At 40.5% G+C, this 23,242-nt stretch overlaps 1 pseudogene; it reads left to right on the forward strand.

Annotated features, from left to right (window-relative positions):
• The first annotated feature begins 13,008 nt into the window (after positions 1-13,008).
• On the forward strand, positions 13,009-13,721 carry LOC109675302 (small ribosomal subunit protein uS7m pseudogene; annotated as a pseudogene).
• The last annotated feature ends 9,521 nt before the right edge of the window (positions 13,722-23,242 follow it).

A 23,242-nucleotide genomic window follows, 5' to 3' on the forward strand; every position in this document is an offset into this window, starting at 1 on the left:
GCAACTTGAAATAGAAAGATAAGCCTAAGAATGGATTATGATCATGTTATGATGTAACTGAGATATCAAGCACACTGTGGAAGGAGGGCCTTGCAAAGTGTCACAGCACTCAGGGAAAGAGTGCTCTTTCTCCTTTCAGATTTAGGCTATGCTGTCCCCCAAAAAGAACATTTGTCCTTGGGAGGGGTGTGTGTGTGTGTGTGTGTATGTGACAGAGAGAGAGAGAGAGAGAGAGAGAGAGAGAGAGAGAGAGATCCACAGGCACTCAGGTACTTTGGACAAACTGAAGAGTATAAAGACAGGCATCTGCCCTTCACCAGCACACCAGCATTGAAGATCTTGAGGGACAGAATACTCCCGGGGGAATCTGCAGAGACGCTTTGGTTTCTAACTCATGCTAGGGGAAAGGAGAAAGAGGAATGCTTCCTGGAGTGAAAACACACCCAAGTGAATGAACACTTCCTAAAGAGGAGAGGCTGAGGTGAAATAAGGCAGGACTTTCACAGAGAGGAGCCACCTTGAGGGAGGAAGGGAACCAAGACAGGAACTGAGATGTGCCTTTGAGAGCCCCTCCATAGCAGCTTCATTCCTCAAGGGCTCCTGAGCCTTTCCATTCTCCCCTTCCCATGTGGTTTTTCTCCTTTAGTGCACCTCAAATCTTCAACACACATTGACAGACTCATGTAACAGTCCATCTATGGTGGGGATGAAAGTGACAGTTGGGATTCCCAATCACTTCCAAAAGTTCCCAGAGATTCTAGTAGCAATTTACTGATGGGAAGGCCTTCTGGGAAGGTCCAGACCTAGGTATAGAGTGAAGTTCATAGAGCCTCCTGGTGGGACGGGAAGTAACGCAACTCAGAAGTGGAGCCATGTGGGAACAGCTTGGGAATGGACTGGGATTTGATATGTCCTTTTCCCAAATACCATGGGGAGGCAACCCTTAAGAATGAAATGGAAACTTCCATTTGGTTTAGTGCGGCAAAATACCAGGCACAGTGCCTGGTTCAGAGTTGGCACTCAGTAATTGATAGCCATTGTGATGATTATAATTATAATTATGATTATTGAGATTCAGCTGCTGTAGAGATCCTGTGGCCTTAGACGAACTGGGAATGGTTCAAAGTAAGAACTTCTGCAGGCTGAGGACACGTACAACAGAATGGGGAGGGTTTGGGTCATAGTCAATAACCCAGCAACATATCTTCCAATATGGTATGTGTTAACCAGCCAAAGCCCATGTACATCACATTTAGATCCTAAGTCTGAAGACTTCTGGGCAGCGGGAGGGAGGTGTCCTTCTTGCTCCAGAAAGGCTCATCGCTGTCACCATCACCCCTTTGGTGCTATTTCCCAAAGGGTCAGCAGAAGCCTTAGAAGGCCCACTGTGCTTCATGTTAGAGGCCTGAGGAGCCAGATGTGTGTGTGGGGGGGGTGGGGAACATAACAAAGTAAGACCAAAGGGTTGGGTTGGGATGGAAAAGACAGAAAGGTAGGACCAGTCATGATTTCAACAGGAAACAGATGGCACATTCAAATGAGTGTAATTTGAAGAGCCTCCTTTTACCAAGAGACTAATTACATAATAGCATCAAAGGGAGACAATGCAGGGCAGGGTGAGTGGCAGCAGAGCTGTTACCACCCCCAGGCCCAAAGAGGGAGAGACTGCCAGAAAGATGGAGAGACGTGTAGGCAGACTTCCTTGAAAGAAACAGTGACCTTAGGTCTAGGGACAAAGTCAGTCCAAAGGGGGAACTGAGCAGGAAAAATATGTAGACTTCATTGTCCTCCCAATCCCATTCCCCACCCTAGTCTCCTCCTAAACCCATGGCTCAAAGCCAACCGGAAGCCTCTGGGCTAGGGAGTCCTGTTGACGTAATCCACATAGATGAAGCTTCTATGTCACAGAGCAGGGTGAAGTAGGTGAAGAAGGGCAAATAGCAGGCCTCTGGCATGGTACAGGAGGGATAGCTAATGACTGGTATTGGGTTGGATTTTTGCCAAGAAGATAAGACCACAAATCAATCAACAGCAGCATAGGAGAAGTACAGTTATCCCAGAAAAAGCATCCCAACTCTTGTCCTTGGGGTAAAAGGTAAACCTTATTTTGGAAACAACCATGCCCGGGAGTGGGAGTAGGAAGAGAAAACCCTAGCAAAGGCACATTTCCATGTGGCTGCCTATAGGACCACAGCCTATTAGAAAAGCCATTGTGAGGGGGCAGGAAAAGATACCAGGGATGGGAGTGGGGGAAAGCAGAAGTGTTCATAAGAAAAAACAAATACCTATTTGTAGAAAGCGACTATTCAAAGTGTAATTGGGGTCCTTAATAAAGGACCTCATCCTGGAAATCTGGGGGTGAGGGGTAGATAATGGAGTTCAGCTGAGATAGCACATTTTTCATAGTCCAAGGTTTTCCTTCCTTTATTTTCACCCATCCTCCTGGAATTTGTACAGATCTTTCCCTAATACTATAGTGAGTGAGTGTGTGTGTGTGTGTGTGTGTGTGTGTGTGTGTGTGTTCTTACTTGTCACCAAATGATCAGTATTCAATGAAACACTTCTATTTTGAGGACATTAACATCTCTAAAACAAGACACAGAAAAGCAAAGGGAGGCAGCTAGGGGCTGCATTTAGTCTTCCTTAATGTTGCACTGTGAAGGAAACTGGGGAATGAAAACATAGTCATTTAGAAAATGGTTGATGAGTCACTGATTGGCACAGGGTGGAGAAAAAGAGAAATCATTATTCATTCAGAGTATGCCTGGCCTTTAAAAATAGGCTCATCACTTCACGGGAGTGGGGGGCCTTCTGGGCTTTAGAGACAGAGAGGGAGGTGGGCAGAGGGTAAGGGCCAGGACAGAAACTGCCCAAGGCAGGCAGGACCCTCTTCCTCCTTCTAGCTACATCTCAGCCCTTGAAAACCCTCCAGCATGAAGAAGTAGAAAGCCAGCTTAATGTGCCATGTTCTTCCTGTACCTTTTTCTTGAGACCTTAATAATACTTTTTGGGAAGTTCAGCTTCAAGGGGGAACCAGGCCAAGTAGAAGACAGCACTTTTTGTGACCACAGTTTTGCCAATAGACCTAACACTCCATTACTCACAGAGTTCCTTTGCCAGGCCCTGGATTGCCCAGGTCTCCCTGCTTTTGACCTCTTTGTTGTTTATTGGCTATTCAGTAATTGCATCGGTGGGGGTTGGAGGATTTAGAATCTATCAAATTAGAACATTGTGAAACATTTGCTGGAAGAAGAATACTAAAGTCCTGAGTGAGCAGAAATTTGGGGATTTTTTCTGCATGTGATGAAGGAAAGTAAGATAAAAACTCTACCTACTAAGTATTTTTTCTTTTTCCTGATAGCTCTTGGTCCTCATTGTGCAGTTCTGTGAAATGGGTAAGGGGTGATTCATTTGCAATGAAAAGGATAAAGGAGCAATAACTTCAAGGAAGAGAAAAGAATGGATGTAGAAGATAAAATGAGGCAAAGGGCGGATCAGGCTGCTTAGAAAGAAAGCTGAGGGACCTTTTTAGAGATAGTGGAAAGATAGGGGCAACTGTTGGGTTGGGAGAAAATGGTGCTTTTAGCAGAAAGACGGGTGAAGAGGAACTTTGTTGGATGCTGTGAATAGAGTTCCTTCTTTGCATTTTGTATATACTACAGTAAAAATCTAAACACTTTTTCAATTATTGTGGCCTGTTGGAGTGCTGTTTCTTCTGAATGCACACTGAGCTGACGTGGACAAGTAGGTGGCCCAGATTTATAGATTACAAACATGAAGGACATCCCATTCATGAGTATTCACGTGCCATCTTCCCACTCAGACACACATTCAGCTCTTTTACAATATCTCTCCGTTTATTACTTGCTTAATTAGTTGTCCTTGCTTAAACTGAAATAACGTACCTACTCCAAGAACAGACAAGCAGAAAAGTCTGATGCTGGACCAACTTTCAGAAAAGGAAGAAGATCTGCAAGGCCCAAATTATCTCTATTTGGAATTCTACCCTGAAAGGGCACAAGAGTATCCAAAAATCCTCCAACTTTGCGTCCCTCTATTCTTTAAGAACTTGCTATGGTTCTGGAGACTGTTGAAAGATGTTTCCATTTTGTCAAGAACTTGCTATTTAACTACTGCTATTTTAAACATTATTGGGTGTACAACATACCAGTTCACCAATAGGCTTTTAAATATTCTTCTTCAGATTAAATAAAAGACTTTAATTTTATGTATTTTTTAGTCCCTCAAAATCCTGAACATGACTTCTAGACACACACACTCCTTTTAGTCAACCAAGATCTCATTTTTAGAGCAAAAAAAAAGCATACTAAAAGAATTTTTATACCTCACAATAGAGCAAGATTTATTCCAGGAATGTAAGGTCTCACTAGATATTTAAAGGCATTTGGTAAGACATACTGCCCATTCTGATAATAATTCTTAGTCAAGTAGGAATATAAAGACACATTCCTTAACATGATAAAGAATATCTCTCATAAACCAACAGCCAACATCATGTTTAATGTTTCATGCTACAAAAAAAAAAACACACACACAAAAAGCTAGAAGCATTTCCACTAAAAAAGGAAGAAACGGAGATTTTCTGATGTACCCATTGTTGTTCAACATTGCCCTGAAGGTCCTGGCCACTATAAGATGTTACCAGCAATAAGAGGAAAAACTTACCAACATTCTCAAACGACTTGCTTATTTGCCTGGAGAAACCAAAAGAATCTCATGAAGAATCAATGGGCAGATAATCAGACTCATTAAGATGGGTCAGTTAGAAAACAAACACACAACTTCCATTTATACAGTCTTTCCTATGAATTAGCAATACCAGGTCAGAAAATAGATCGGGAAAAGATCATGTTTAGAACAGTAGCACAATGACTTTTAAATGTTGGTTTGAACATGTACAAGGTGTCCTACCGCATGTTTGTCTGCAACTTTCAGCGACAGAACTGACCACCTTATGATTTCCTATGCTCTAAGCCCTGAATGGAGTGAGGCCAAGCTTCCCAAAGCAGTACCTGTGTGCATGCTTTCTATTCATATTAATTTTAAAGTGTACTGTAAAGAAGACTAGCACATCCAACCTGTGATTTCACGGATGTCATGGCTTAGGATGAGGCTTCTGAAGTCTCCTTCTGAAAGCAAATTCAGTTATTGAAAGGGAGGTTTATTTTAAGGGGGAAACGGGCAAACACTAATCAAGGTGACATGCTGTATAGGTTCTTTTTGTCCCTCCTTACACACCTGTTCTTCCCTCATCCTCCCTCTCCTGTATCAGGAGGCTGACCACATCACAGGCCCCCTTGCTTCTGGCTTTTCTCAGCCAGTGGTAGGAAACTGGGGGGTAGAAGCAGGGGAAGAGTGAGGCTGGGTACTTTTCAGCCTGCTGCCTCCTCTCCAGTAGTGTCTTTGCAGTTGATTGGACCCTCTATTGATGGCTAGGAACCTAAGCCCTTCTCTAAAGTAGCTCCCTAGTTCTGTATTCACTTTCTCCTCTTGCCCCCTTCAGGCCTGGCATGAGAACAGCTCCCTACAATTGTCCCACTTGGCTCCTGAACTGTCCCTTAGCTGCCTTCCTTGAACCCTGCCTGCACTTTTGTAACAGATTCCTTAGTAAATTTTCCTCCAAATTACCCTGAGTGATATGATGATATGTGAGTGACTCAAGTTTGAGGAAGCTGCAAGTATGCTATTAAGCCACCTTATAAGAATCGTCTAAGATGAGTGTCATTATCCCTACTTCACACAGGAGGAAACTGCAACTTAGAGTCTAGGTGATTTAGCCAGTGCCACTGAGTTATTAAATGGAGGCCAAATGCATGGTGGAGTTCTGCCTGAGGCCACAACTTACTTAGGTCTAACACCTCCCCACGCTGCCTCCAGGGTAAACCCGGAGCTATGACTGGCCTTGCTGCTAACCCATCACCTCCTTGTTCTCTTTCCTCTAAGTGAAATACTATAGGAACTGTGGCCAACTGTGACCTAACTCCTCAAGTTTCTTTTCTTCAGGCCAAATGTTTCAGAAGGTGCTGTTCTGAGGAGTGGTTGGTTATGTATCCTTGTACTTAAAATCTCCTCAACTAGCTAATGGTTTGAAGACTCAGGGAGGAAATGGCACTCCATCCTAATCTTTAGTATCCCACAGAATCAATAGCAGGATAGTCCTATTTGAGAGCATAAAAGGCCACACCCATCCAAGAAAATGGCAGCCTGTTAGGGTGATTCTAGCCTTTCTTACCCATCAACGTTCTCATAAAATTTAAGCCAACTAATAATAATGACTCATATTTTCTTTCCATGGATTTTAAAGATTTCATAAACCACACTACACTTTATAAAATCATTCTTTTCTGAGAGAGGACTTGCACTTTAATCTTTAAATAAAGGCAGGAGCACGTAAGGTTTAAATAATTGGATGAAGCTCATTTAAATTTTTACTGAGAACTCAGCCTTTTCTTTCATGTTTCCTCTTGGCTTCCTTTCTGGGAGGACAGCTAATCTTATAGCTTCAAGTCTCTAATTGTTCTTTAAATAAAACTATCTTTTCAGTATTTAACAACAGTGAAATAATCGAATGTTCCTGAATGGTCGTTAGAAGAAAGTGTAGCATTGTGGATAAGAGCTTAACCTTTGGCTGCAGAAGCCCTGTGACTGACTCCTTAGATGGGTTATCTTAGGCAACTTTCTTAATCTCTCTGTGCGCAGGTTCTTCATGTGAAAAATGACACTAATGATACTATTTCCTTCATAGGGCTACTGGGAGAAATAAATGGACCAATTTATGTAAAACTTTAAAAATGGACCTTAACATGTAGTAAACACTCAATAATTGCTAATTGCTATTATTGTTATATTGAAACTTCTGTGATAGGCACTGAGGGGGGTCAAAGATGAAAGAATGTTTGTATGCAAGTGCATCATAATGTTATATGGAATAAATGAGCATAAGTCACTACAACATAAGGATGTTCTAATGGAAATACAGAATTCAATAGCAACAAAGACGGTGGAGAAATGTTTCCAGCTTTATATTCTAGGGAAGGATGCGTGGCAGAGACATCATTAAGTTGACCCTGAATATGAGTGGGATTTTAATACTTAGATTTGGGGAAAGGGTGTCCTAGGCAGAGGAAACAGTGGGGACGATAGACCAGAGGAAACAGGATCAATGTTGAGCTCAGGGAAGAGTGAATGTTGATGCTTAGCTGGAGCACAATACCCATTAGGGATGAGAAGAGACAAAGGGACTGGAAGAGTGGACAGGAGGAGACAAAGCAGAAAATAGACTGGAGGTAGGTGGGCATGTAAGCAAGAAAGAAATGGAAGCCAAGACTGAAAGGAAACTCCAACAGAGTCAGAAACTCTGGGTCCCACACTTGATTTCTATTACTTGGACCCTGCACTCTGAATTTGGTTTCTTCATTTAGAAATGAGGACACTGGCAAAGATCCTCTCCATAGACGCAAAAGCCAAATGCTTAGTGGGCGAGCAGCAGCCTGAGTCAAAGGCAATAACGAGGTGGCAGAGACAGCCACACTAGTGCTAATGGTGCCTGGGGTTGAGTGACCATGCTTGCTATCTTTCATTAACCCTCAAACTAGAAGCTAGGCCACCTTTCCTTCTATGCAGTCTGAAAGGGGCACAGGCTCCTATAAGACCAGAGATATATGTCTGCCCCAACAGAGCTGAAAGATTCCTCCCATGAAATAAGATAATGACACATTGAAGAAAGAGGACCTCCCCATCAACTATCTTGGAATAAAAGCGAAGACTGCATGGTTTGGCTCAGTGATGATGCAGTAGATCTGCGCATCCATTGTTTGCATAACATAAATTACATTTTGGGGAGCTTCCAATTTTGGTAATAGGAAAATATTAATTTATACCAACACCCCCACAAAAAACAGATTCAAACACTAAATGAAATATGAATCAATCAAAACCTACTCAGGAGACACAAATCATTCATTTTAACAAAGATACTTTAGTACAAAGTCTTATTAACTAGGTATAAGGTTGTTAAGTGATTGGAAGGGCAAAAGAAGAACAAGAATACACCAGAAGTAGCACCTGCTAGAAGCAGCTACCACTGTTAGGGCTAGGAAAAAAAGAAACAGGTTGGAGTCATTAAAACTTAGAAGCTTAGAGGAGAGTCCCATGTGGGACCCAATCCTCTAGGTGGGTGGCATCAGCCAGGTCTTGGTGGGGAAAAGGATAAGGTAGTAGGAGAGTGTGGCAATGAATTTGATCTGGAGTGTTAGAAAACTGCAAAGTAGATGGAGCTGGAGATAATCATGCTGAATGAGATAAGTCAAGCTCAATAAGCCAAATATCACATGTTTTCGTTCATATAAGGAATCTAGGCCAAAAATGACGACCACAATGATAATGGAGCATGAGTGTAAAAGGAGGACTGTCTAGGGGAATCAGCAGTAGGGGGAGAGGGAAAGGGGAGGGCACTGGGGGTTGAAGAGGATGGAAGTATTTTACATATATATATGAAGATATATAATGGAATCCACCAAACACTGTTTGAAAAAGGGGGGATGAAAAGTGGGGTTAAAGGAATGTAATAGAGGGGGGTAACCTTTTTCAAAGTACACTGTATGCATCTATGGAATTATCCCAATGAAACCCTTTGTGCTACTGATGTATGCTAATAAAAAAGAAAGAAAACTGCAAACTAGATTAACTGCTGTAGGACAGAATTGCCACTGCCAAAGAGTGATGTTTCTGGTGTGATGCTGACAGGAACCGGAAAGAGACTAGCTTTCCTTCCTTCTTCCATTCTCTTTCCCTAGCGGCAGAGCCCAATAAGGAACCATCTTGAAAAGCAGAGATGGTCTTGAACAGTCTCAGCCACAACATCACAGAATATAGTATAGAGGGTTGATGAATCAGACCTGCCATAACAAAGAGTAGATGGCTTCAGCAACAGAAATTTATTCTAGGTAACAAATAATTTACACAAATAATTTTTCAAATACAACATCCAGCACACAATCAAGTATAACCATGGACATGAGGTAATAAGATACTACAACTAGGGTGTAGGAAGGTGAATATAGTGCAAATACTGTGTACACAAGTATGTAAATGGAAAAATGAGAACTGTTGAAACTGTTCCAGGGATGGGGATGGGGGGATAAAGGAGAATGATGGAGGGGGTGAATTCAATCATGATATATTTGATATATTTTAAGAATTTTTGTAAATGCCACAATGTACCCCCACCCAGCACATCAATAAAAAGAAAGAGAGAGAAGAAAGAAAGAAAGAAAGAGAGAAATTGGAGGGAGGAAGGAAGGAAGGAAAGAAGAAAAGAAAGAAAGAAAGAGAGAGAGAGAAAGAAAGAAAGAACGAACCAGCAGATAATAGAAAAAAAGTTACAGCTGGGCAACAGATATAGACTTGTTGGACACAAACTGTAAAATCATTGCTTCTTGTACTGACAAGCACGAAAATTTCAGCAAGAAAAGAAAGAAACAGGACTATGAACTATGACAAAGCCAACTTGAAAAACAAATTAAAATTCTAGAGCTGAAAAAGGAAATAGTCAATATTAAAAAACTCAATTGACAGATTTATCAGCACCTGAAGAGAGAATTGATGGATGGGGAGCAAGTTCCCAAGCAATAACCCAGAATAAGACAGAGGAAGACCAAAGAGAAGAAACTGCAAAAGATAGATGATAGATAGATAGATAGATAGATAGATAGATAGAATAAGAAAGTCCAGGCTATATTTTATTGTTTTATTATTTATTAGTCACGATGATCAATCTTGATTGTCAAGTTCATTGGATTGAGAGATGCCTAGTAGATTAGTAAGGAACACTTCCTGGTCTGTGATGGCATTTCCAGAAATGATTAATCATTTCTGCCCTGACTGTGGGCAACACCATCCAATAGTCTAGTAGCCTAGAAGGAAAAAAATGTATAGAAGGAGGATACCACAATTGCAGGCATTCTCTCTTTGTGTGTGTCGCTATCTCTGTCTCTCTCTGTCTCTCTGTCTCTCTCTGTCTCTCTCTCTCTCTCTCTCTCTCTCTCTCTCTCTCTCTCTCTCTCTCTCTCGGCTTCCTGGCTGCCGTGAGGCTTCTGCTGCTAAGATGCTTCGGCTTTGCCTCAGGCCCAAAGCAATGGTCAGGCCCAGCTGAAATCTCTAAAACTGTGAACCAAAATAAATCTTTATTCCTTTAAGTTGTTTCTCTGAGGCATTTGTCATAGAAATGAAAAGCTGACCAACTCATAATTCATAACTTTATTCATTTGTTTTAATTATTCCAAAGGAGAGAAGATAGAAACACAGAGGCTATACATAAGAAATGCAGCCTAAGCAGATCATAGTCAAACTGGAGTTCAAAGGAAAGACAAAATTTTAAAGGGACCCAGAGTTAAAGATACATACTATTTCTTTTTATTTTTTTCTTAAGATTTATCCTTTTTAAAGAAACAGTAGTATGAGTGGCAGCTGATTCACAAGAGCAAGACTGAAAGCCAGAGAACAGAAGATTAATATATCCAATGCACTGACAACAAATGACCACCAACTTAGAATTCCATATCTACTGTGAATATTTTTTAATACTACATGCAAAATAAATAGCATTGCAAACAAAAATTCAGAGCTGTACATGAGCAGACAGATGAAGATGCTAAGAAAAGAGAAAATGACCCAAGATCAAATGTTAGAGGCAGGAAAGCACAAACAGCTATGAAATGACAAATATGTGGTTAACTGCAAATGAACTTTGTATAAAATAATATGTTCTGATTTTAGAAACTATACTTGAATACATAGATATAGATAGATTGAAATAAATAGGTTAAAAAGTAAGATCCAATAATCCGATCAACAAATGGGTAAATGAACTGAAAGAGGCACTTTTCAAATGAACAACTACAAATGGCCAATAAATACATGAAAGCAAAACCTAGGCAAAATTTCAAAAGATTCAAGTCTTGAAATAAATGTCCCCTCTAATTAAAAGGGATTTTTTTAAATCAACAACAAAATATTATTAGAAATATCTTATAATCAAAGATGAAAAGGATTCATTTACTTGTGGGTTCAAACAAAATTCACAAGAAAATTTAAAAAATATTTTTCCAACTTTTTATTTTCGGTAGAATTGGGGATTGAACTCAGAGCCTTCTGCTCGCCTAGCATACCACCAGCCCCTTTGCTTTTAGTCTGTTTTTTTCAGATAGCATCTTGCACTTTTGTCCCAGATGGCCTTGGGCTGTGATCTTCCTACCTGTCTCCTTGGAACCTGGGGTTACAGGCATGTGTGACCATGCTCAGCTTGTTTTTGAGATAGAATCTCGCTAACTTTTGTCCAGGCTGGCCTCAAACTGCCGTCCTCCTATCTTTGTTTCCCAAGTTCCAACTTCCTTTTTTTTTTTAGCTTTCTATTCTTTCCATTTTTATTAGCGTATATTATTTGTATACAGGGGTTTCAATGTGATGTTTCTATATAGTATACAATGTATCCCAATCAAACCCATCCCCTCTCTCCCTCCCTGTCATCCCTCTTCCCACCGTCTTTGAATGTTGAACAATTTCAACATTCAAACATATTCATTCCCTCGCCCTTTCCTTTCACCCTCCCACTGGTATCCACTCCCAAATGGACTGTTTTACATTCCTGTCATTAGTTTTTGGAAGCATATTCCACATGTGACAGAGAACATGCTATTTGACTTTCCAGGTCTGACTGATTTTGCTTAGTGTGATGACTGAAAAATTTCAAAACTATAAAGAATTTGAAGTGATACAGAATACTAAAATACTCTTTATGGGTTCATGAATTGTTAGCATTTTGTTATATTGACTATTTTTCTTTCTCTTTGTGTGCACACGTGTGTGTTCTCCGACGTATTTAAAAATAAATTTCAGACATCATGATACGTCACAACAAGTCTTACAGGAACCAAGAGATCCCATATAGAACATCAACATCATAACCAGCCCAAGAAATTCAATATTGACTCAAGACAGAATATATTCAAATTTCTCCAACTGCCCAAATACTATCCTTTATCGCTACCTGTGTTTGTTTTTGTATTCAGGACCCAATTAAAGACTGTGCATTTTTCACTTGTTAAATCTCTTTAGCTCCTTTAATCCAGAATAATAATCGTTTTGTTTTCTTTCTTCTATTAGCTCATGACATTGACATTTTTGAAGAGTCCAGGCTACTATGCTTACAAAGGACCCCATGTCTGATTGTTTCCTCATGATCAGATTTAGGTTAAATGTTTTTGGCGAGAAAACCACATGGTTAGTGCTGTGTGCGTTGCACTTTCTCACATCAGGAAGCATAAATGTGTTTTTCTCATTTTTGATGGTGTTGAGGTGGATTACTAGGTTAAACGACACATCAAGGAGACAATCAGGCACGTTTCTCGCATTGTAATCAATAAGTAATCTGTGAGGTGATGGCTTGAGATTGTCTAGATAGCCTGTTCTCAGGCTGGCAGAATGACTCAGGTGGTAGAGCACCTGCCTAGCAAGCGTGAGGCCCTGAGTTCAAACCCCGGAGCTGAAAAAAAAAATGAACTCTTCACCCAATGGTAGTAATTACTTTGAACTACACAGAGCGTATTAAAACATGAAAGATGCAACAAATAGAAGGCTGAGAGGGGTTTTATAGCCTTCCATGTGTATTTTCGATTCTGAAAGAAATCTTAATATTAATGAACTAAATATTCATTGCAATTTTAGGAACAGAGATAGCAAGCTAAATTGAATGAAAGTGGAAGAAAAACGTAATGAGGGAAATAGAAAACAAACCCATATTGCAGGGGATTCTTAAGGTTTTATTGAAAAGACCAGCAACGTCTGGTGAGACTAATCTTAAAAAGTGAGAGACAGTGCAAATTACCGAGGTCAGGACTGAGAAAGCAAGTTATTATTGTAAACATCTTTATGCCCCCCACAGGAAACTTCAGCTGAAATAGACAATCGCTATGTAAAGGTAATTTATCAATGGCTGCCCCCTCACTGAAGGCTGTGCGAGAGCGGTCAGGCCCGGCACTTGATGTGCACTGTGCCTCCTGGCGACTTCCAGGGCTAACCCAGGTGAGATGGAGCCCTTAGTGAGGTCCTGAATTCCGGGATCCCCTAATTGACAAAGAACATTACGGCAAGGCTCTCACCGAGGAGGAGAAATATGAGCAGGAGCTCAAGAAAACTCAGCTCATCAAAGGTGCCCCAGTGTCACACACAAGGTCTGGGCTTGCAGACCCGGTGATCAGTAAGTGACCGACATGATGATGCAAGGAGGGAACAAAGTACTGGCCAGATCCCTCATAGCGCAGACTCTGGAAGCTCTGGAAAGGAAGCAGTTTGAGAAGTACCACACTGGTACAGCAGAGGAACAGGCAACTATTGAACACAACCTTTCCACCTTCTTCCACCAGGCACTGAAAAACTGTGAGCCCGTGATTGGGCTGGCACCCATCCTTAGAGGATCCCTGTGCCCCTGGCCGACTGATGCCACCGGTTTCTGGCTATGAAGTGGATGATCACTGAGTGTAGAGAGCATAAGCACCGGCCGACACTGATGCCAGAGAAGCTTTCACATGAGCTGCTGGAGGTTTTTCACAACCAGGGCCCAGTGATCAAGAGGAAGCACGACATGCACAAGATGGCTGAGGCCAATTGTGCCCTGGCCCACTACTGCTGGTGGTAGAAGGAGATGAAAGGGTCTGGGAGGGACCCAGGGCTCTGTTACAGGAAGCCACATAAGCCACTGTTCTGTTGAAAAAGACCTGTGAGTTAAGGATGACTTTCCTTTTTAAGCAGGATGGAGCTGCGTGATTGTTGCCCATTACTCCTTCAGGGCTGGAAGGTGGTTTCTGTGTTCCATCTCCTTACAAAAAGGGAACATACCCACTTGGAGACTGACTCCAAGAAACTCAGGCCCAGTCTTCTCTTCCCTCAGCTGGGGGTAGACCTTTAGATGCTATGACAGGAAGCAGTTGCAGTATGAGAAAAAGATTCATTAGAAAATCCTCACCCTAAGTGAAGCATGTACGTGACACAGAGCTATCGTTCATCACAACTGACTGGAGGTTTATCTCCACAGCTGTCCCTGTGCAGAGTGTATAAAATGCAATTTCTGCTGTGCCTTGTGCTCTGCTCCTTGACATCCCACATCATCCCACCCACTGGCTATGGTTGCTCATTTTATAGATGGGAAAACTGAGGCACCAAAGTAGAGTTGCACCAATGGTTACTCAGCCTGGTGGTTAAGAGTTGTTCTTTTCTGCCTGGCCCAAGTGGAAAGTGACAGGAGAAAGAAACAGAAGGATAGTCTAGAAAAAAAGAACAAAAAAAAGATAATTTATCAAAACTGACATGACAAAAAATAGAAAAGATTAGTAGACAAGAACTACAAAATGAGTTTAATCTATAAATAAAAACCTTCCAATAAAGAAAATCCCAGATTCAGGTGGCTTCTCTGATTAATTCAATCGATCAAATAAGGAACTAATAGTTCTTAATCTTAAACTTTTCCGGGCAACAGAAAAAGGAGTCAACCCCCAATGTGTTAGCTGATCTAGGTATAGCCTGGATGGCAAGACTCCACAAGGAAAGGATGAGGCAGATGTAAAAATCCTTCATGAAATATTAATAAACAAAATCCAGCACTATAGAACAAAATCAACAGTGTTCTGAGAATGAGAGGCCAGTTGCACATTAGCAAATAAATCAATTCATTTGCTAAAATAGCAGATCAAAAAGGGGGAGCCAAGTGCTCATTTCAACAGATGCAGAAAAGAACTTTATTTGTACAACTCCTATTTGGAACTTGAGATTTTTAGCATTGATATGAAAATGTCATATTGATGCACACTATTTTGTACAATTTTTTTAAACATTTAAAAAGATTTCAGCAGATACAGATACAAACTATATTTGTACAACTTCTACTCATGGTTTTAAGATTTTTAGAAAATTAGGAAGAGATGAAAATTTCCTTAATCTGATAACCAAAAACCCTTCAGCAGACCTAACTCTTAATATGAAACATTGAATAGCTTCCCTTAAAATAATTTTTTTTGTTTTTGTGGAAATTCTCAAACACATCAAGTGCAGAAATTATTATAATGAGGGAGGGAGGAAGGGAGGGAAGGAAGGAAGGAATTTCTATTTGCAGATCATGTGATTGTATGCATAAGAAAATCCAGTTTAGCAAAACTGCTGGATATAAAGTCGATATGAAAAAAACCGATCACATTTCTATATACCAACACCAAAAGAAAATGAAATTTAAAAAAGACACCATTTTAATAGCATCAGAACTGATCAAGTATTCAAGGATAATGTCAACAAGATAGCTCCAAGATCTCCACTGGAAAAGTCCACAACATTTTGTTGAAAGGAATTAAAGAAGGCTTAAGTAAATGGAGAGATTATTTATCAAAATAAATCAGAGGAGTCAACCTTATAAAGATGTCCATTCTCCTGACGTCTGCAGATTTATACAACCTCAATGAAAGTCATAGGTTTTGTAAATTTTGCCAAATGGATTTAAACATGTACATGCAACAGCAACAGGCCTGACTTAGGCAACATCTCCCTGGCAATCCCACAAGCAGCTCAAGAGCTGCACCACAGACTTGACTCCGCCTGGTCTGCCTTCATTCTAATGGCTGTTCTTCAGTTCTTTTCCTGCTCCTTCCTTCTGTGTAGTGACAGGAAGAATACAGAATAAGATCAGGAGTAGTCCCAAACTGTGACATTTACCTCCAAAATTCAGTTGTATGTGTAAAAGAAACAGGGATGTAAAAATCTCCAAGAGTCTTTCTAGTTCTAAACATCCTCCCATGAATTAATTCAATGACACCAATGTCATATTGTGTGTGTAGGAGACAGGGTTCCGAGCACCTTGCATGGTCTCACTCTTTCCACCCTCGGGACACACTAACTAAGCATGTAGTCTATGCCCTGCATAGCTGGAGGCACTGGGGATTAAAGACACCCAGACAACCTCTGATGTTCAAGGCAGTCTCCATCTTACCAAAGTCACAAGGGTTTGTTTTCTCTTTCATAGTTTTTCTTCTTTCACCCTTCCTTGTACTCCAGTCCATCTTTCTTTCTGACTAGCCTTCCTTATAGCTCAACATATGCCAGTCTGTCAATATGCAACCAGATATCCCTGGTCTACAATGCCCCAGCTTGGCTTCCTCAGTCTCAGCAGAAAGCATTTGGTAATTCTCATTCCAAAATTCCAGAATGCACAAGCAATCCATGTGTTCTTGGACAAGTAGTTAAAATAAGTCGTTCCATATCTTCTTTGGTGTCAAATCCGGAATGTTGCTTTCTTACCCTAATTCAGAGGCATTTAATATACCAAAGGCTCCACGCTAACTCTCAACTATTTGGGATGTTCTAACCAGAGGTCAAGTTGCCCATTAAAAATTCTTTTGTTTTTCCATTTGGCAGTGGCTCATTATCTCCTCTGCGCCAGTGGACCAGCCCTACTGGGACATGGATGGGCTATACTCTAAGACACTTCGGTCTATTTTGCCTGCTTAAGAGTAAAAATAAATCTGTGCAGCAGACTCTGTAGAGGCCCCACCCATCTCTCTCATTGCTTGCTGTTTCCCTGCAGACTGGCCTGATTTCCCAAACCTGCTTTTCTTTGTCTGAGGGCTTTCTCTATTCAGGCACACAGTAGGCCTAAAGGGCTCTGTATCCAGAATCCCTCAGCCAATGACTGGTGAAAGATAATAAGTGTCCAGCTCTTCCATCTTCCAGTGGAGTCACTTTGAGCACTAGACCCCAGAGTTCTTAATCAGAAACTTGTTGATGGTTTATCCTTTATTGACTTCCTTCCTTTTCCTCATCCTCCCCATAATTTCCTACCAGTGTTTCTTAAGATCACCCATAAGCAAACTACTTGCACATGAATCCTGTGCCAGGGTCTTCTGGGGGGGTATCCAAATTAAGACAATCTGAAATTCAACTTTGGAAAAAAGATTAGCAATGATACCACAGTGTCTCCTCAACTTTGAACTTCTCCTGGTAAGCCCAGGAGGTGATCTACAGTTTTGAAATATTTCTGGATGTCAACTAAAGCACCAGAAGATCCCAAGATGTTGAAAATACCACACCCAAATTCCACTTGGCTACTTGGTCGGGTAAGAATTTGTCCCGGCAGCAAAGTCCTGTGCCCAACCATGTGGAAATGGTAGTGGTGGAGTGTGAGAAAACTGGATTCTGCCATTTTTTCTGTTAGTGGACAGCTTCTTGTCTCCTCCCTAAAATCTCTCGGTTGTTGTAAAAGCACATCTGAAGCTCAATACACACTAATTCTGAATTAATATTTAGCTCCTCAAAACTCAGGTTAGATTGAAGGAGTGAAAAATCATTTAAGACTGGGCACAGTGGCTCAAGCCTGTAATCCTAGCTACTTGAGAGGCAGAGATTAGGAGAATTATGATTTGAGGCCAGCCTGGCCAAAATGTACACAAGACCCCCATCACAACCAATGACTGGGTGTTGGGGGTGCATCCCAGCTACACCAGGAAGCACAGATAGGAGGATTTTGGTCCAAGCCAGCCTGGGCATGAAGCAAGATCCTATCTCAAAAATAACCATCACAAAAGAGGGAGGCCCTGACTTCAACCCCTAGTGCTGCCAAAAAACTCATTTAAGAAAAGTAGCCCCTGATAAAACATTTTAAAAAGGTACTATTGTCCTTTAACTCACAGTTCCAAAAATTTGAGTGGTAAAAGTTGAATAGTTATAGATTGAGGAAGGAAAAAAAAAGTTTGAGATGAAAGTGAGGTCATTACATCTCAACCTTTGATGTATTCAGTAGACTGTAGACCAGCACTGTCTAATAGAACTTTCCATAATGATGGAATGTTCTGGAACTTCACTGTCCGATATAGTAATCATTAGGCACATGTGGCTTCTGAGTACTTAAAATATGGGCAGTGCATTGACTATGTACTGTAATCATTTAAATAATCCATACATTGCATTTTTATATGTGATGTGCTTTATAATTTGTTATAATAATTGTCATTGCAGTTTCTGTTTTTTTTCCTCCCATCCCCTGAACTTTCCACTAAATTCTGGCTTGGGCTCCTTTTTCTACCTTTGACCCAAGAACCCACTTCAGGATTGATTTTCTGCCACTGCTCTGCAGAAACAGCACACACCTGCTCACTGTCCACCATCTCCAAGGCGTCAGAATTTATTGGTAGAGCTGCCCTCACGAGGCAAGTATCAAACCCATCCTCAAACCAAACTCCTCTCTGACCTCTCTGCTTTTGACTCAATGTAAGGGTAAAGTTAAAGAAATTATGGCTGCCTACCTTAAATCTTATGTTGTCTTACATAGTACCTCCACTCATACCTGGGCTTGCTCTTTTGTGGAGAAGATCTTGACAAATTATTTCTTATGGAGTAGTGAGGAAGGTGCTGGAAGACATTTGCATGTGTCCCCTGGAGCCTTTTAGCATCTCCATGCACATCTGTCCCCGCTACCCCACACATAACTGACACCTGCATCTCTTTGCTGGAGCACAGGCCCCAGGCTGCTAGAACGCACTTAACTTGTGCAAGGAGAGCCAGAAACACCTGGGAGTGGAGTGGGCTCTATAAATAGTGCAGCCCCCTTTTCCCTTGACAAGGACCTAAACTATTTATTCCCAGAGCAAGATGATCTGGAGTTACTCTCTTCAGGACTTTGCCTGATAGCGCATCCTTCTGGGCTGCCTTCTCTTTCCTTTCTTTTTTTTTGAATCTTTATCTCCAAGTTTATTCCTAGGAAATCCAACTTAAAAGAAGAGTTTCTTTCAACAAAAAACATACCCTACAATCCACTAGGGGTTTTTTTTGGTAATATCTTTTCAGATTTATTTTTGAAGGAACCGGTAGGTGGAAATATTTTGCAATTAAACTTTGTAAAAATATTTTGAGCCCAGCAGAGCATATCAGTCTTCCCTTAAATTCTGGAAAATGTTTTTATCTGTCCAATGGATATGTTCTTAATCTGTTCAATCCAAACACTCAAATCAGTGACTCAGTGTCAGGCCTTCAAAATGTAAAAGCAAAGAGAGATGCTTCCCAATTCAGCCAGTATTTGTTGTGTGCACACCATGTTTGAGGCATTTGTGCCAGAGGAAGAGGGGAAAGTAATGGGGACACCCGTGGCTCTCAATCTGACACAGTTTGAGATAAGGAGTCAATGATCATGTTGCAAAGCAGCAAAGCATACACAAAGACAGGGACTTCTTAAAGTTGGAATCAGGCTCTTCAAAACCTTTAAAAAAATTCACCAAAGGGCTATTTCATCACCTTGTTTCTTTATTAAGTGATAATGTATGGAACTGCTTGTTTTCAGTCCTTAGCAGCTGTCAAAATCTGAATTTATCAGATCCAACAGATCACAGCCATTCGGGAGATCTATTAACAGAAAGATAATTTTCAAGTCCACTGGACTGAGTAGCTTTTGGTTTTTAGTTAGACATTCCATATCATGTCTGGAGTGTTGTGTTTTGAGGTTGCGTTTTAAAAAAAAATAAATCAGGTTTGTTTTAAATTAAGGCAATGGTAAATCCATAATTGTTCAGTATTTTATCTTAGGATATTGTAGTACCATAGCTAATATCTGGATTTGTTGGAGACCTAAATTAAAATATGTCTGTCTCTTTTATGTTCTTGTACTATGTTTCTTAGTGTTTATCGGGAATCACAGAAGTGAAAGAAAGAATATGAGTCTTTGGTCAGGAAGCAAGTTGCAATGATCCCATAGAGTGTATCAACTAATACGGACTCTGGTCTACCTGGGAGTCTTTCAAATGAGGAGGTAAAACTGTACAGAGCAAGACAACGTGAAACTGGTGCAAGTATTGCGTGCACACGTATGCAAATGGAAAAATGACACCTGTTGAAACTATCCCAGGAATGGGGGGAGGAGGGTAAAGGAGAATGGTGGAGGGGGAGAATTCAACTAAGATATGTTGTAAGAACTTTTGTAAATGTCACACTGTATCCCCAGCACAATAATAAAAAAATTATGTACCAAGTCTTTGTGTGTGTGTGTGTGTGTGTGTGTGTGTGTGTGTGTACGCTTGCTGTTTAACAAATCCTTCCACAAGGTCAAGAAGCTATAGTGGATGTTAATTTTATGTGTAAACTTGTCTAGGCTATGATGTCCAGCTGTGTGATCACACATCAGTCTAGATATTTCTGTGAAGATATTTTGAGGATGTGACTCACGTTTGCATCATTAGATATTTTTTTACAGTGCTGGGAATCAAACCCAGAGCTCTGAGCATGGTATACCAGCTGCATCAGTAATGTGAGTGGGACTCATCCAAACACTTGAAGGCCTTAAGAGAAAAAAGACTGAGGTCCCCTAAAGAGGAAAGAATTCTGTCTCCAGACTGCCTTCAGACCTAACACTGCAATATCAACTCTCGCCAGAATCTCCAGCCTGCTTGGAGGATTTTAGACCTGCCAGTCCCCACAATTATGTGAGCGATTCCTTAAAATAAACCTCTCTGTCTGTCTGTCTGTCTGTCTCTCATGCATATGCCACACACACATTTACATATACATAGCTTCTGCTGGTTTGGTTTCTCTTGAGAATCTTGACTAATACAAATAGCCTCCTAGGTGGTCTTCTAAACATTAAGATTTTACAACTATGTTTTTAATCCATCTGGAACTGATTTTGTAGCTATATATTCTTAATTTACTGTTCTTCATTGAATGGTATGTGCCAAGGGAGTAATAAGAGCTAAAAGTGTGTATTTACCAGTCCTCTTGGACTGGGAGTTTGGGCATATTTTTAAGAAAACACACATATCTAGTCCTCAATGTAGAGATTCTGATTCAATAGGTCTGAGACCTAAACATGTTAATTCAGATAATTCTGAAGGTCACTATCTTCGAAGAAAATATAGGAGAATACGTTTATACACTTTACAGGGAGAACATCTTTAAACGATGTTGAATCCATTCAGAAAAATCCGTGAACTATTTGATGTATTAGATGGTTCTGTAAACATCTTATTGAATTTTAAAAGTTACATAGAAAAGTGCACCCGTAGTTTTTAAATTCTTGCACACGTAAAAAAAAACCTCTTACAAGTAAATGCTGCAGAAGCAGCAGAATAGAGGAGAGTGATGACAAACCCTGATTAGAGAATCTCACTGTCTGAGTTGCAAACCTGGCCCCAGTACTTACAAACAAGATCCTGGTGGGCCTATTAGTAACTTCTGCCTCTATTTTTCTCATCTCTTAAATGGGAATAATAATGACTTTATAGAATCATAGTGAATATTAAATTAGAAAATGCCTGGTAGGTGCTTAGGCATATTGTAAGTCACCAGTAAATATTACCTTTTTCCATTAAAAGATTAATATCCCAGAGAAAACGAACAAAGGACATAAAAGGGTAAGTCATTAAAAGTAACAATACCAACCCAAAATAAATGGTCATGAAACAATGAAAAATGCCTTCAGTGATGACTAGGAAAATACAAAGAATAAAATGGTATCATTTTCATCATCTTGTGGATCATATTGGCAAAGATAAAAAATTAGGCAACATCCATGGTTGGAGAAGGCAACAGGAAATGAATTCTCACACACTGGTCTATGACGGACACTCAGTATGCTTGTAAGAATTGTAAACAATTGTTGCTCACAACTACCTACCACTCTAGGTGCCCAACCCTCTCTCCTGGGACCTGAGCCTCTCCACAATCCAGCAACTAAAGGGTTACCTCAGGACATTGCTGAAAGCTACAGTCATTATCCATTCTGTTTTTAAGTATTTTGAAGATCACCTTTGGCTTACAGTCTTTCTATAGAGTATTCTGGCAATATGTCAGAGGTTGAAATATGTCTGCCACAACTTAAAAAGTTATACAAGAGACATTGGTTAAATTTGTCATGGTAACTTCATGTTGTTAAAATGTCCTTATGCAATTAATGGAAAAAGTTCTAAAACATCATGTTAAATATTATTTCTTTAGTTTGAGTGCATAGTTTTCATGTATTTGTGTGTACAATAGACAGATGACAGATAGATAGATATACATAAATATATATTACTAACAGTATTCACCTCCAGTGACAGCAGAAATGACCCAAATTAGTCCTATCTGTGTATGCCCGTGCCTTTGGAATGTGACTTTGCCACTCTTCCCATCAAAAGGTGAAATCCCATTCTTCTTGAATCTGTGCTTAGCTATGTAACTTGCTTGACTAATGAGACCTTATAGGTTGAATATCCCTTATCTACAATGTTTGGGATCAGGAGTGTTTCAAGTTCTAGGGGGTTTTCAGAGTTTTAAATCTTTGCATAGACTTTACTGTTTGAGTATCCCTAATTCAAAAATCCAAAATCTGAATTATTCCAAATTTGAAAAATATTTGGACACAGGGTCTCTCTAGGTAGCCAAGGCTGGCCTGGAACTCACTATGAGCCCATCATGGGCCCAAACTCATGATTCTCCTGCCTCAGTCTTCCCAGTGCTGGGACTAACTTGTGCACCATCAAGCCAGGTCAAATCTGAAGCTTTGTATGTGTGTGTGTGTGTGTGTTACTGGGGTTTGAACTCAGGGCCTTGTGCTTGCGAGGCAGGCGTTCTACCATTTGAGCCATGCCTCCAGCCCAAATCTGAAATGTTTTAAGCATGATGTTGGGTTCTCAGCACAATAGGAATAGTTAACATTTAGATAGTACCTACTATGCATGAGGCACTGTGCCTTTTACGTGACTTCTCAATCCCCATAATAATTCAACTGCAGAGAACACTGTTATCATTTCATTTTTCTGCTTGAGAGGTTAAGTCACACATCTAGTAAAACAGCAGATCTGTGTTTGATCCCAAGCAATCTGTTTCCTAAGTCTGTGCTTTTAACTGACACAACACAGAGACCAAACCATATGTAAATCTGAAAAGTCATTTCTGTACGATTTGGCATCTGAAAGTTACAGCTGTGAGATATCCAAGATGCTCCCTTGTCTCTCTTGAGTTTCCTAACTTCATACGACTTCACTGAAGAATAAACTATCCAAGTGGATGTGGTAGGGAGAAACTGTACTAAAATTCAAATGGTTTCGTTTTGCTGCTTGTTATCGACTGTCTTACAGGGATTTGTTGAAGAGGGTGGAGGGTGTAAAACCTCTAACTAAAAGCAGGTTTATCAATTGACAAGGTTATTATAATTTATGCTTTC

Source organism: Castor canadensis, chromosome X, assembly GCF_047511655.1.
Source record: "Castor canadensis chromosome X, mCasCan1.hap1v2, whole genome shotgun sequence".
Classification (NCBI taxonomy): Eukaryota; Metazoa; Chordata; class Mammalia; order Rodentia; family Castoridae; genus Castor; species Castor canadensis.